The sequence below is a fragment of the Solanum lycopersicum genome, chromosome 3, assembly GCF_036512215.1.
Source record: "Solanum lycopersicum chromosome 3, SLM_r2.1".
Lineage (NCBI taxonomy): Eukaryota > Viridiplantae > Streptophyta > Magnoliopsida > Solanales > Solanaceae > Solanum > Solanum lycopersicum.
In genome coordinates, this window is record NC_090802.1 from 4,073,762 (window position 1) to 4,087,849 (window position 14,088).

Here is a 14,088-nt window from a genome sequence, read left to right on the forward strand (position 1 = left end):
TTTGTAGGTAGTAAGTAGTTTAATTTGTTCAATGATTTTTAAATTTATTTTGCTTAATATTTTTAATTATATGTAAATCATTATATTAATATTTTATTTAATTAATTTATATATATATATGTATGTATGTATAACTTGATTGAAAATTTAAATATGTATATATTTTATTTAAAATAAAATTTTCATTAAATTCTTTTGTAATAAATGTTTTAAATAGTTTCCTCTATTGTACATTGATACTTATCTTTCAATTTGACACTTAAAACTGAGAGGCTAAAGTGCTTCTTTTTTTTAAAATAAAAAAAAAAAGTAGAGTGCTTGGTCAATCCTTAAAATTTCTTTTAAATTGAAGCAGAAACAATTTTTTTGTTGTGTAGAAGAAGCCAAAATATTTATGCTTCTTAAAAAAGGAGAACAATTGTTTTCTTAAGACTAAAATATCTCTTCCATATATACACATTTATCAATATAGCCATTATTAAGTAATTAGCATATCTCAAAGTTTGGTTAACTTTTATTCAACAATTTATTTTTTATTTTTATATATAGTTTTTTCAAAAACTTTAAGTTTTTATGTTATTATATTATATTTTATATATGTATGTATAATATTGATTGAAAAATTAAAAAATGTTTATTTTAATTTAATTAAAATAAATTTTTCATTAAATTCTTTTGTAATAGATGTTTTAAATAGTTTCTTCTATAAAATTATCTTAATAATAAGAGTACATTGATACTTACTATTTTTCGTAATTTGATTCTTAAAAATATTTTTTTAAAAATTGATCAAATACAATTTGTTTATCAAAAACACTTTTCAAAAGAATTAGCTAAACACAAATAACTTATTATTAAAAGCATTTAAAAAAAAATCATTTTAAAGTATTTTTAAAAATAAGCAATTTTAACAGTAATGTCAAACAAACTCTTTTTAACTCAATTTCTGTTAGAATAATGTATTTGCAACCTCTATTTCTATGATCCCTAGCCCCATATATATGCAATAAATTCCTCAACAAAAGGTAAGTGAAAATGAAAAATGAAATAAAGCACAATTAGCATCATCTTGCTAATTGGCTTATATATATTGTTAATAATTGTATAATCAATAGAATAATTGTCCATCTCAAGGAATTTTGAGAAGCTAGCCTAGCACTAATAGAGACAAATGAGTCATTAGCTATAGTGAATCTTGTGTCATTTATCATGCTTAAACCTACTTGATAGACACCAATAACGATTTCTTAAGATCTACTCAAAACACTTTATTGAATCACCACATTATTAATATATATATATGTATTTGAGTATTCACCGACAGGTTAATTAAGATTTTCAGTTAAATATTCTTGGAAAAATAAAGTTAAATCTTCACCTTTTGGCCAAAATAGATATTGAGTGAGTTTAGTTTAGATATCATGTGAAAAAATTGAATATAAATTCAATTTCAAAAGTTAACTTAAAGAAAGAAATAATTATTAGAAAACCTTATAATTAAGATAACCACCACACACTAACATAAACGTTCTTTTATTATCTTTAGCAATAATTAATTAGCAATTACCGTTAAATATATACTTTTAGTGACAATTAGCATTTTTGTATGTGTCCCTAAATGCTTTAGCGACATTGAATTTAATAACACTTAACTAATGCCGATAAAGACCTTAGCACTCTTTATTCATGTGTCTACTTATTGCTGTTAAAAATTATTTTTATTATAGTATTTTTTTTACGACTATGGTACTACTCTAACAGCCTAGATTCAGAGTCAAGGTAGACAAGTTTTATGACTATGCAACAACTAATTAAGGACCTTAATACTATCATGTGTGTATAATAAAAAACGAATCTAAATTTTTTAAAATATGAGTATACTACACTAGAAAAATATATATTAGATGCTAACATATGTATATATATATATATAGCCATCTAGTTTTAGAAAGAGATTACAAGGCAAGATGTCACATTTTTAACATATGAATCCATCATTGGTTGTATTAAACTGTGTTTTGAATGTTAAATAGTAAGTTCTTCTAAGATATTTTCAAGTTTAATTACATTAAGAACCATAAGAATAAAATTTAGGAGCCCACCAATTTGTTATGTGACAATTTTAATATTGTCGGTGAGAATATTATATACTTTATTAATTATAATTATAGGTTCTACTCAAATAGTTTGTGCAATTTTAGGATTTTTTTGTTCTCAAATTTTTTCCCAACTACTTTCCTCTTTTTTTCATCATGGCTCACAACTTAAAAGAAAAATTCAACTACAAACATTTATAACCTAATCTTATTTCTAAATAATTTTGATGATCCAATGAAGTTTCCTCATGAACTTCAAAAGTCTAACTAAATGGAAATAGCATAAAGAAGTTTTCGTTTATTTATTACACATGTCTGAAGTTCACATTAAAGTCCTGAATGATTCACGTATACTATAAGAATCATTTAGCGGTTGCGCTCCCAAGCCAATAGGCATAAGGAAGTTTGGTACTCCGTTTTATTTTACTTGCCCCATTTGTCTAAAGTAGATGTTTTAATTTATTTATTTTTTGACTATTTTAACAGATCAAGAGAATTTATTTTATATAATATTTAATTAGTATTAAATTACTACATAATACATAGTAATTAAATTTTGAAATTTCAAAATGATCATTTATAAAATTAATTTAATTAAACAGTCCTCTTATTATTATTATTTTTTAACAAAAGTATTAAGTCAGCTTAGTACAAATATTATTAAAATAAAATATTTCCTTGCCGACTAAAAATCTTAGCTAAGCTAATATCCTTAATTATTAGAGAAAAATTCAAAATATTTACAGTTGTGTATTACTTGTTAAAGTGAACAAACAACAATGATTCGTTAATCATTTTTTTAAAATTTTAACACACCCCACTATGTTCTAGAAACAACAAATTAAAGGGAGAAAAAAAAACTTAAACTAATTTATTCGTAATTAACTATTAAGCCTTTGACAGGTTCTAATTAATAATTCTGTAAATGGTTTAAAAAAAAATTTATTGAAAATATTAAGATAGACTAAAGTCCAAATTTTGATACTAACCCTTGTTATAAAATAAATTTTAAAAACCATAAAAAATTTAGTGTAATAGTTAGAAACCAAATAAAAAAATATTAGAAACCAATCACGTTCATGTCAATATAGTTTCATATTCAGCCATGAAGAATAAATCATAACTTAAAATGCCTATAAAACTCCATATATATAAATTTTAAAACCTTTCGTTTCACAGTCATAAAATTTACGTGGCTGAATTTTATTGGCACATTTTTTATTTTTCGACATACCACGTGCAGAAAATTAAAATTCATTGGTTGAAAAAATAAGGTTGTTGTTAGACCTAAACATACATTATATTTCTCTTAGAAATTAAAATAGATTAATTAGTGAATAACAAATGTTTAGAAAATAAATTGTAGGTAAAGAGAAACTAATTTATGGCCAATGAGTGGTTAAAAAATCTACGTTTCTGAAAAAAATATTAGGTTATTTTTCACATGTGATAGTAGATATTTCATGAAATTAGTCGCGCATTCACATGTGATAGCAGATATTTCGTGAAATTAGTCGAGATGTGCAAAAGCTAGCTCAATAATAACATTAAGAAAAAATTAAAAAAGAGAAACTATGTTTTCAAGAAAAGTAAAGAAGAGGGTAACGTTTCCAAATTATTATTTTTAGTTCAAAGGAAAAAGATAGGTGATATTTTTGATAGTTTAAATGGACTTTACCAACACTACTTCCAATATATTGGTTGTTTTATTTAATTAACTAAATAATGGAGGTTAAATAACAATGGTGAGATTATAAAATAGTAACGCGTTGAATTTACCCCACATGTGGTTTAATTTATTTATGTATCATTACCTAAATAGATTTTATACTATTACACTATTCATGATTTGGTATACAAGATATTGTAAGATGAAGAGTTCGGTACTTCCTACTCCGTTTACTATTTGTTGTGCATATACACACTATTAAAATAATAAAAACGAAGTGTTTGATCAAGCTTTTAAGAGAAAATAATGTGTTTTTGAAGAGTGGTAAAAATTGACTTTTCGAAAACTAAAATAAATTTTTTTTATGCAAAAGTATTTTTATTTTTTTATTGAAAAGTATAAATTTGATCAAATATGTTATTAGTGAGTAGGAGAGTACATGATTGGGTTGATTCGGATTTTTTAAATATCAAATCAAATCATTCGTGTAAAAATTTAAATTATAAACCAAACCAAACCAATAATGATCGAATTTTTTGGGGTTCAACCTCGGTTATAAAATTTTACTGATAATAACGTCTTATGTCTGTTACTCTGTCTGATTTTTGTCTTTTTATTATTGAATTAAACTTTTTTGAATAAAATATTACCTAAAACGCTACTGAGAAGTGAGAACTACTTTTATACTAATTTTGTAAAATTTTAAAAAAATATATTATCTTGGCAAATTGATTTTAACAATAACCTACTTTGATCAAAAATTCACTTAACTCCTCGGCCTGCACTACATCAAATTAAAAGTTCACAGTAATCAATTAATTAATGATAATAATTTAATTGTTATAAAATATAAGTTTTTAGTGACAATCAACACTTTTTACAAATATTTCTAAAGTTCATAATGATATTCGATCAAATAACAGTTAACGAGTTATACCATAAAATTTTTAGCAATCAATATTGAAAGAGAGTAAAACGCCCAAAGATAACGTGTAGAGGAGATCGCTCACCAATAATAGGAGTCATCGTCTTCTTACTCAGATAAGCGGCCATCATTAAATTGGCTTTACTAGGGATCCTATTCTTTATTGATTGTCGATAAAAATGATTTTTTTTGTGAAGGTGCCAACTCATCAACATGTGTGAATTGTGAGGGGATTGTCACACAAATTGCATACCAGCAAATCTCTGTGTGTAAAGATAGCAAACAATAATAGGGATGGTTGATATTACACTTATAGGGTTTAAACAATGTAACTTAGAAGTTTGAATGACACGAAAACAAGACATCTATCATGCGCGATGTTCAGTCATGAAGTTAAATTTTTTATTAAAATATGTAAAAGTAGACACATGAAAAGAATAAAAGAAAATCTCAACACCTAGCATTTATACATACAAAAAAAATGATAATTATGTATAAATATTAAGTTTTTATTAAAGAGGAATCACAAATTCCCTCGATCCTACCTAGCTCTGATCGGCACCGAGCTCGCTAAAGAGAGCTTATCCGCCTTTGTTTCAAGTAATAAAACAATACATGTGATGATGTAAATATGTTCATAATTCACTTTGTCTAATCAACAAGAAACCAAGCACCACGTTAGGCCATACTTTGTGTCATGTCTCATAAAACTATATACTATTTTGGATAGCAATGTATTATTTAGTAGAATAAGCCAAAAACTTGAAGTTTGAGTTTAGAATTGAATTGAAGCTAATGTTGGTTTTAGCTATATAGTGATATAAATAACTTTCAACGAAAATAAATATGCATACTAATAAAGAATGCTGAAATTTTATCGATATTAATTAATTCTCATTAGATCCAACGTCGATATAAATATTAGAGACATTTACTAAAAGTTAAAATAATATATTTAGCGACAATTAAACTAATAATGTCATTTATTAATTACCATTAAAGAAGATTTTAGATATATAAAAGATTAACAAAGCTATTCAATAGAACCCTAATGGTCTGTTGGAGATGCACTAGTAACAAATCAATCAATTATTTTGGAAATGGATAAACATGTGTACCATCGAATATATTGATGTAATTTAATTAAGCTAGGTCACTTATAATTAATGTCCAATGGGAATACAAAACAATTTAATAATCATAATTTTCAATTTTTACCGAACATCACAAAAGCAATTGAATAAAATATTTAGAGAAAAGGATCTGAAAAATACTCTGATTTTGGTCGAAATCACTGTTATAATATCAAATTTTACCTTGAAGAACTGTTTAATAGTGTATTTTTACCTCCGAACTATTTAATAGTGCATTTTAAAGGTATATATGTGCCCACGTGAATACAAATCTATTTATAATTATGCAATATCAATTATGTCCACGTGGACACATATATATATTTAAAAATACACTATTAAATAGTGCAGGCTAAAAGGCCATTTTCAAAATTTAGGATCGTAACAGCAATTCGAATCAAAGTTCGAATATATTTCAAGAACCTTTTCCAAATACTTATGAAGAACACAAAGATAATTACAAGAATATTGGAGATTAGCAAAGTCATATTATACATAATAATACACATTTACCAAACCAATATAATTAGTTTGTAGTTGGAAAATCTTACGTAGCCGTATTCATACTGCATGCGTACGCATATATACCATTGTGTTGATTTAGTATTTCTTTTTTCCATTAGGGTTAGGAATTGACTAATTATAATTAATACACGTTTCTAATTGGAGGAAATTATTTATAATTAAGTTATGCAACTTGTTTCTAGAAAATAGAGGGTTTAGTATTAAATCAGACTTAATTACTTCTAAGTGGTAATTACAGTATATAATATGACTCGAGTTAGGTCTTTTGATGCGTCCGCTATATTTTTAAATCAAAGTATAAAATCTTACAATTACACCTCTATATGAGATATATCCAAAACTAAGTTGGTTGAAATATAATTATTTTTTTAAAAAAAGAATTATAAATAATAAGTTTTCTTAATGTAATTTTAAAATAATCGTGAATTGAATGAATAAAAGGACAAATTGAAATAAAATTGAGATATTCATATATAATAAAGTATTATAATTGGTAAAAGAAAAGATTAGATAACTAATTACATGCTTATATTGTAGAAAAATTATTATACTTATTGTCTGCATATCTTATATAAGTAATTTTGTATTCATTTCTTATATAATTACGAAAAAATATATATTTCCAAAGAATTAATTATCTTTTGCAATCAAATTTCTAAATAAAGATATCCAACAAAAATGTTCTTTAATAAGTTTCATTTTAAAAAATCATATTTATAATTTTAATAATTATATTCTGCATATTTTTACGATTATACATGTATAGTCTGGAATATTTCTATAGTATAAGAAAATAAATATTTTGATTTTAAAGTACTAGAAATATATTAGAAATTGAATTATATTATAAAAATATTTGGTATACTTAACCCTAGTTTTGACTTAAAAATACCTATCTCACTCCTTCCATGTACCATGGGAGGCTAAAACTGGTGGAGTTCACTTCTAATAATAAGTAAAATAAAATAAAATAAACGGAAAATGGTTTAACATATTTTTAAAATATTGAAAATGGTATAAAATTATCCTTTATCCATCTATTGGCTCTAAATGTCTTTTTCATCCATCTATTGGCTCCAAAATACCCTTTGAGTTTTAAAATTAAACTCTTTAATTATTTTTTAAAATACTTAGCGTTCAACTATTGGTTATAATTTAATTTATAAACCAACCCACTACCCACTCATTACTAATTAAACCCCACCCAAATCAAAATCGTCATAAACATTACTAAAACACCATGAAGTTATAGATTCGTGAAAATGACATTCAAAATTATTCGAGTCTGAATCGAAACCCCAATTAAATTTAGGTTGAACCGCTTATTTAGGAGGACACTTTCAATAGAATTTTTCTTTCAAGATTAATGAATAATAAATTTATTATTAAAGGTAAAGAAGTAATACATTCTGAATTAATTCATACACTCTTTTTTTAAATATAATTTTATAAATATTTATGATTTGTTTTAAAACCTTTAATATATTATTTTGAAAAAAAGTTAACTATGAAGTAACATCACATAATTGAGACGCAAGAGTAATTAAGATGAACATAGTCAGACTTTTAAGTTTATCGATAATTTTTATTTAGACACTTGACTGTATGATAATTTACTTCTATAGATATTTTCGCCTCAAATTTATAAAAACACTCAACTGGCAGAAGCTTTTCTGTTGTTTCATTAATAATGTGACGAGTTTATTAATTTGAAGGGATTTAATTAATAATGGGTGGGTAGTGAATTGATTTATAAATTATACTAATAAGTTAAATTATAACATAAAGTGTCACGTATTGAAAAGAATATTTAAATAGTTTAAATATAAAACCGTTAAATAAGTGATCAATTTTGAACCAAAAGGTGGATGACAAGGGTATTTTGGACCAAATAGGTGAATGTAAAGGGTATTTTAAAGCCAATAGGTGGATGAAGAGTAATTTCGTACCATTTCCAATATTTTTGGGGTATTTTAGGCCTTCTCCTAAAATAAATAAGAGATTCTTTGTGTAGAATCAAATAACAAGTGGATGCAAAGAATATTTCTATAATCAAATCATTGTTACTTGTTATTATATATTAATATATATGAAATAATAACTATTTTTGAAATTATAAATTTCATATATAAAAGGATTTAGATTATATGTTTTTAAATTATAATAATATAAAAGTAAAAAATTATGCTGATGGTGTATGTAAGTTCAATTTTTTTTTTTTGCAATTGATTATAATTTTTTTATTTTTTCTTTTTTAAAAAAATTTATGTAAAGGTGGAGATGGAGAGGTTGGGACGGTCCACTTTTATTGGATCGTCCAATTATATGTTCTTTTAAACTATAGTTTATCTTTTGACTATATTATCAGTATTAGTCGGTTTGGAAGTCAATGCAAAAAATTGTACTTGACTTTTTTTAAAGAAAAAAAAAATACATCTAGAGACTTGCATTAAAATAATTAAAATCATAATTTTTAATGTTATATAGTACTAGTAAAATGCATTTTAAAATATCAAATTTTTGCTTAATTTGTTGTATTTTGTATTTGTTTTCTTTTATTTTAGTTCTCATTTAACTTTGTAATTCCAAACTAGGCATCAAATACTAATATATGCTTAAAAGTGTTTATAAAAATTTTTATCTCGCGAAATTTACGTGTTAAAAACGAGGTACGTGAATTTTCGATCTTTTCGTAAATCTACATATTGTATATATACATTTTTACAAATAGATATAATAATATATGTCGGCACATTTGCTATAAGATGGCTAAATAGTGTACTTGGTTAGATATTGAATTATTTATCTAGAAGATTAGAGATCGAGCCATTTTTATATTTTTTTAGAAAAATGTGCAAGTATCCCCTCAATCTATACCCGAAATTTTAAAGACACACTTATACTATACTAAGGTCCTATTAATTCCCTGAACTTATTTTATTAATAATTTTCTACCAATTTTTAGCATACGTGGCACTAGTTTGAAAAAAAAGTCAACCAACGTTGGACCCACAAGATAGTGTCATGTAGGCCGAAAAGGGATAGAAAATTATTAATAAAATAAGTTGAGGGAGTAATAGGACCTTAGTATAATATAAGTGTATCTCTGAGATTTCAAACATAAGTTGAGAAGGTACTTGTGCATTATCCCTATTTTTTTTCAATCTATTTTTCGGTAATTTACCCATATTCTTAAATACCTATAGTACTCGTAAATATCACCTAAAATATCGATGGAGGAAAAATTAATCTAGATTCATATAATCATATACCATAGTCCTTTTTATGACTTTATTTAATTTCTCCAATATATTAAAGGTAGGTTTAATATTTTATTTTTTAGATTATGCCCTTTAAACTTGGTCTTGCCTCATTATTGTTGCATAATATCCTACTAATTACTAAAACTGAGATTCTAATGATTACGTACAAAAAAAGACAACTTTTATTTTGTTGGTGGAAAACGAGTAATTGATATTTAAAATATCCTTAATCATATAATTAATCAAATCTTGTGAGGTAGCTAGGTGATTGATAATTAAATAGTTCTTATTGGGTACGTGAAGATATTTTTAAATTGTAATTCCGTTAATGACTCATCATATATATAATTAAATAAACATTAGCAAAGTCAAATTGGCTATTTTCAGAATCAAAGTGAAATTAACAGGTCGAGTATGATGACATATAGGTACAACATGTACAAAGATATTAAGATATTGAATATATGATTTTTTTAAAGAATTTTTTTAATTAAAAACAAAGTAATTAAGAGAAATTTTACTTCATGATTAATTAAAAATTGAGTTAAAATTACTTAAATATTTTTATTTTTTTTACCTTAATCTCTAAAAAAAATTTATCACTTTTTTCTTAAAAAAAATAATCAAAACCCCTCTTGAATACATCACTCATTCGCGTTGATACAATCCCATCTCTCTCTCGCTAATACATTCCTATTTCCCTCTCGAATACATCCCTTCCTCTCTAATACACCCTTGTTTATGTATCTGGATGTCTATTTCTTCTCTGATACGTGTCTCACATGCCTCTCCTATGATCAAAATGTCTGTTGATATATCGAAAAGTAATGTACTTGGAAGTCTAATAATATATTCAAAATTTGTAAATTCTAAAGGATTCTTGTAATTTGGAAAATAGTAGAGAAATGATGTTTTTAACTCTCAACACTGTAAAATTTATGTAAGTTATATCAAAATTAGTTTAAAGAGTTGATTTAGTTGGAATATATTATTAATGGATGTTGGAGAGTTTTATGTGGAATCCATACACAATTAGAAACGAATAAAAAAAAATCGTGTTAGAAATAAGAGTTTCACGCGTATTATGTGTAGCTTTAATTGGGTCTATTCTTCTCACCCGTGTCTCTCATCTCCTTTTTAATTACATATCCTAGTTCTTCAATTGTTTTACAATTTACGTTCTATAGTTAAAATTCTTTCTGTATTGAGAACAATATAATTTATAATATCTTAGTATTTTTATTGAGATATTCATGTCATTACACCTTCTCTTAACAAAATAAAATAAAAATAATTAATTTGAGCTAGGAAGTCAAAATGTGTGTGAAAAAATGAATATAGAAAAAAATAAAAAATAGCGTTCGGTAATTCATAAAATCATATTTGCGTTTATAGAAGGGCCACATGATGATGCCACTTTTTGACCAAATAAAATTGATTATCGATCTGTTTTAATTTGTTTTATTTATTTTATATTTTAGTTAAATTTTTTAAAAAAACTATTGTTTCCCTTTTTAATACCAATTTTCCATTGATTATGTGCAAATGGAATTTTCTCAATTAGTCATTTGATAAATTTAACGGTCGTTTATTTGTTTAAAACTTTGTAAAAAATCCATTTTCTTTATTCATGAATGAGCTAATATTGATCATGAATTGAGAACGAAAATTGAACTCTATGAGATCGAATTATTAGATTATACGAGTTTTAATATTCTAAACCTTTCATACTTAGCATGCATCAACAACATATTTTGTGAGTAGATTTACTGAAAAAGAAAAAAGATCAATTTTAATAACTTGTGATTAATTAATCAAAATTAGGTTTAGTTAATGAAATTCCACCACCATGTTAATTAATTAGTCAATGATGTTAAAACTGTCGTTTTAGCTATTCAAAGGCATCAAAGAGCAGAACATAGGTCAAGTATAAATTTATTTTTTTTAAAAAACTGTCAAGTCAACAACTATATTTAAAGAAACAAATCGTTTTCAAAATGCTAATTAATTACGAATTATTTCACTACTTGTAGCATTAAAATATGAATTTTTTTATTTTATAAGTTATTGTAATTTATAATAGTACTGTACTTTTTATTTTAACTTTTCAAATGCAATTTTTTTTAAAAAAAATATGAAGTACCAATTAGACACATTCATAGCAATTAAATCATCTCGTGGTAATTTGATCCTCTTTGTTTCATTGTTTACATATTAGGGCTAGAAAAAAACGAAATCTTAATATGACTTTTGAACTTCTTATGTTTTATTTTTCGTGTTTAACGTATTGTTGGATTTTATCTAGTTATTTATAATTCAGTCGTTCATATTTGATCCGATCTGCTTATATGTAGATACTATTAATATGAGTCCGGAGCTTAAAGGGTATAAAATATTAATAAAATTTTTAAAATGGTATATAAAATTGTATATTAACCAAAACGGCAAAATCGCTGGAACAACAGCGATTTCCTCCACCGAAAAAAAGCAAAATCGTTGCTACTGCAGCGATTTTGCAAATTTCGAAAAATCGTTGTCTAGGTAGCGATTTGATTTTTTTTAAAAAAAAATAAAATTACATTTTGCAGAATCGCTGCAGTAGCAGTGATTTTGCTTTTTCAGGTGGAGGAAATCGCTGTTGTTCCAGCGATTTTACCGTTTTGATTAATATAAAATTTTATATTCTATTTTAAATTTTTTGTTTAATATTTTATACCCTTTAAGCTCCGTTTACTATTTTTTAAAACCCGTCAATAGAAATTTTGCCCTTTTTTTAATTTTTTTAAATTTTATTTTTTAAATTTTTTTTTGCCTTTCACGCATCTGAAAAAGAGGAAATGTCCACCTAAGACATAAATACTGATTCAACAATATTTTAGTAACCAATGCAAATGCATGTATATAACTCTAGTCCTTCTACAACAAGTATTACTTTTTTTTTTTCCAAAAACATATATTTTCATATATTTATTTATTTATATATGGAGAGATACAATTTATAACGAATGTAGCCCAATACGTGGTCAATAAAATGATTTAAAATTTTAAGATCTCAGATTTATAATTTAGCGAAGGCAAAAAATATCGCCCACAAATGTCTTAGAACCTTCCACACCCAAATTTACGTATTAATTAATTGAGTTGCGCGAAACACTATTATATATATATATATATATAGGTCGATATCGCTTATATAAAATCATGCGGGATTTTGTGGCAAGTGAATCTTTATTAACTCTTTGTGTTTGTCGTCTATGAAATTTTTTTAAATTCAAATTCCACGAGATATATACTTTAATTTATAGTGATTAGTGTCATGCAAATATATTAATTTTGCTTATTTTCTGATCCATGTGAATTGGATGGGAACAGTAATTATCATAACTCCAAATCCCCTACTTCATTTCATGATAACATAATCTAATTTTAAGCACTTTATAGGTCGTTTGCTCAATAAATTATACAAGAGAATACATTTTTTTTTAGGTGGTGGAGCCTGATTAATATTTGATATACTGTCATATATTAATGTTCACGCGATTTCATTTATTCTCTGTAACTAAAAATACTCTGAATTATTAATATATATATCCATCGCCGTGAAAATTTACTCACGGGGTGTTACCATGAGATATTGGTTTCTCTCTTTCTCTCTCTAGATCTCTCATCTATTTCTCTTGAAAGTTCTTGTGTTCTTCGTTCATCAAGTGTGTGTGTGGATTCGATCCTAACATTTTTATACTTCAATTTGCATCTACATGTAAGTGACAAACTTGGGTTGGGGGGGGGGGACAAAATGAAAGGCCTTCAATTAAACTTCACCGACACTGAAAGAGACGTTTAATGGCAATAGATTTTTCAACAGTTAAGTGAGTTAATATTATTGCATCTCGAGTCACTAAAGTCTTTAGCATAATTGAAGTTTAGGGGTTCTAAATGTTAGATAAAAGAGAAAGTTTTGTTGATAGTGCAGTTCGGGGTGGGGGGGCCAAATAAAAGGCCTTCAATTAAACTTCACTGATACAGAAAGAGACGTTTAGTGGCAATAGATTTTTCAGCATTTAATTGAGTTAACATCATTGCATCTTCAGTCACTAAATTCTTTAGCATAATTGGAGTTTAGAGGTTCTAATGTTAAGTAAAAGAGAAACTTCTATTGATAGTGCAGTTCAAATACACAACTTTTTTGTGGAAAGCATTTTTATGGTTCATTTCCTTATCACTGATCAGCCGTTAATTAGTTTTGTTAAAGGGTCTACAAGTTAATATACACTGATCATTCGAACGCGCGAACTCCCACTTAGCTCTACCTCAAATATAAAGAGAATCCTTGTTATAAATACCCATATCTTTTATTTCCATAAATAATTATTGTTGGGAAATTCTTTATTTGGTTGTAGTGTATATATATATATAAAAAACATTGCATGCATCACCAAAAACTACAACTCCGAAAAGAAAAAGAAAAAAAATAAAT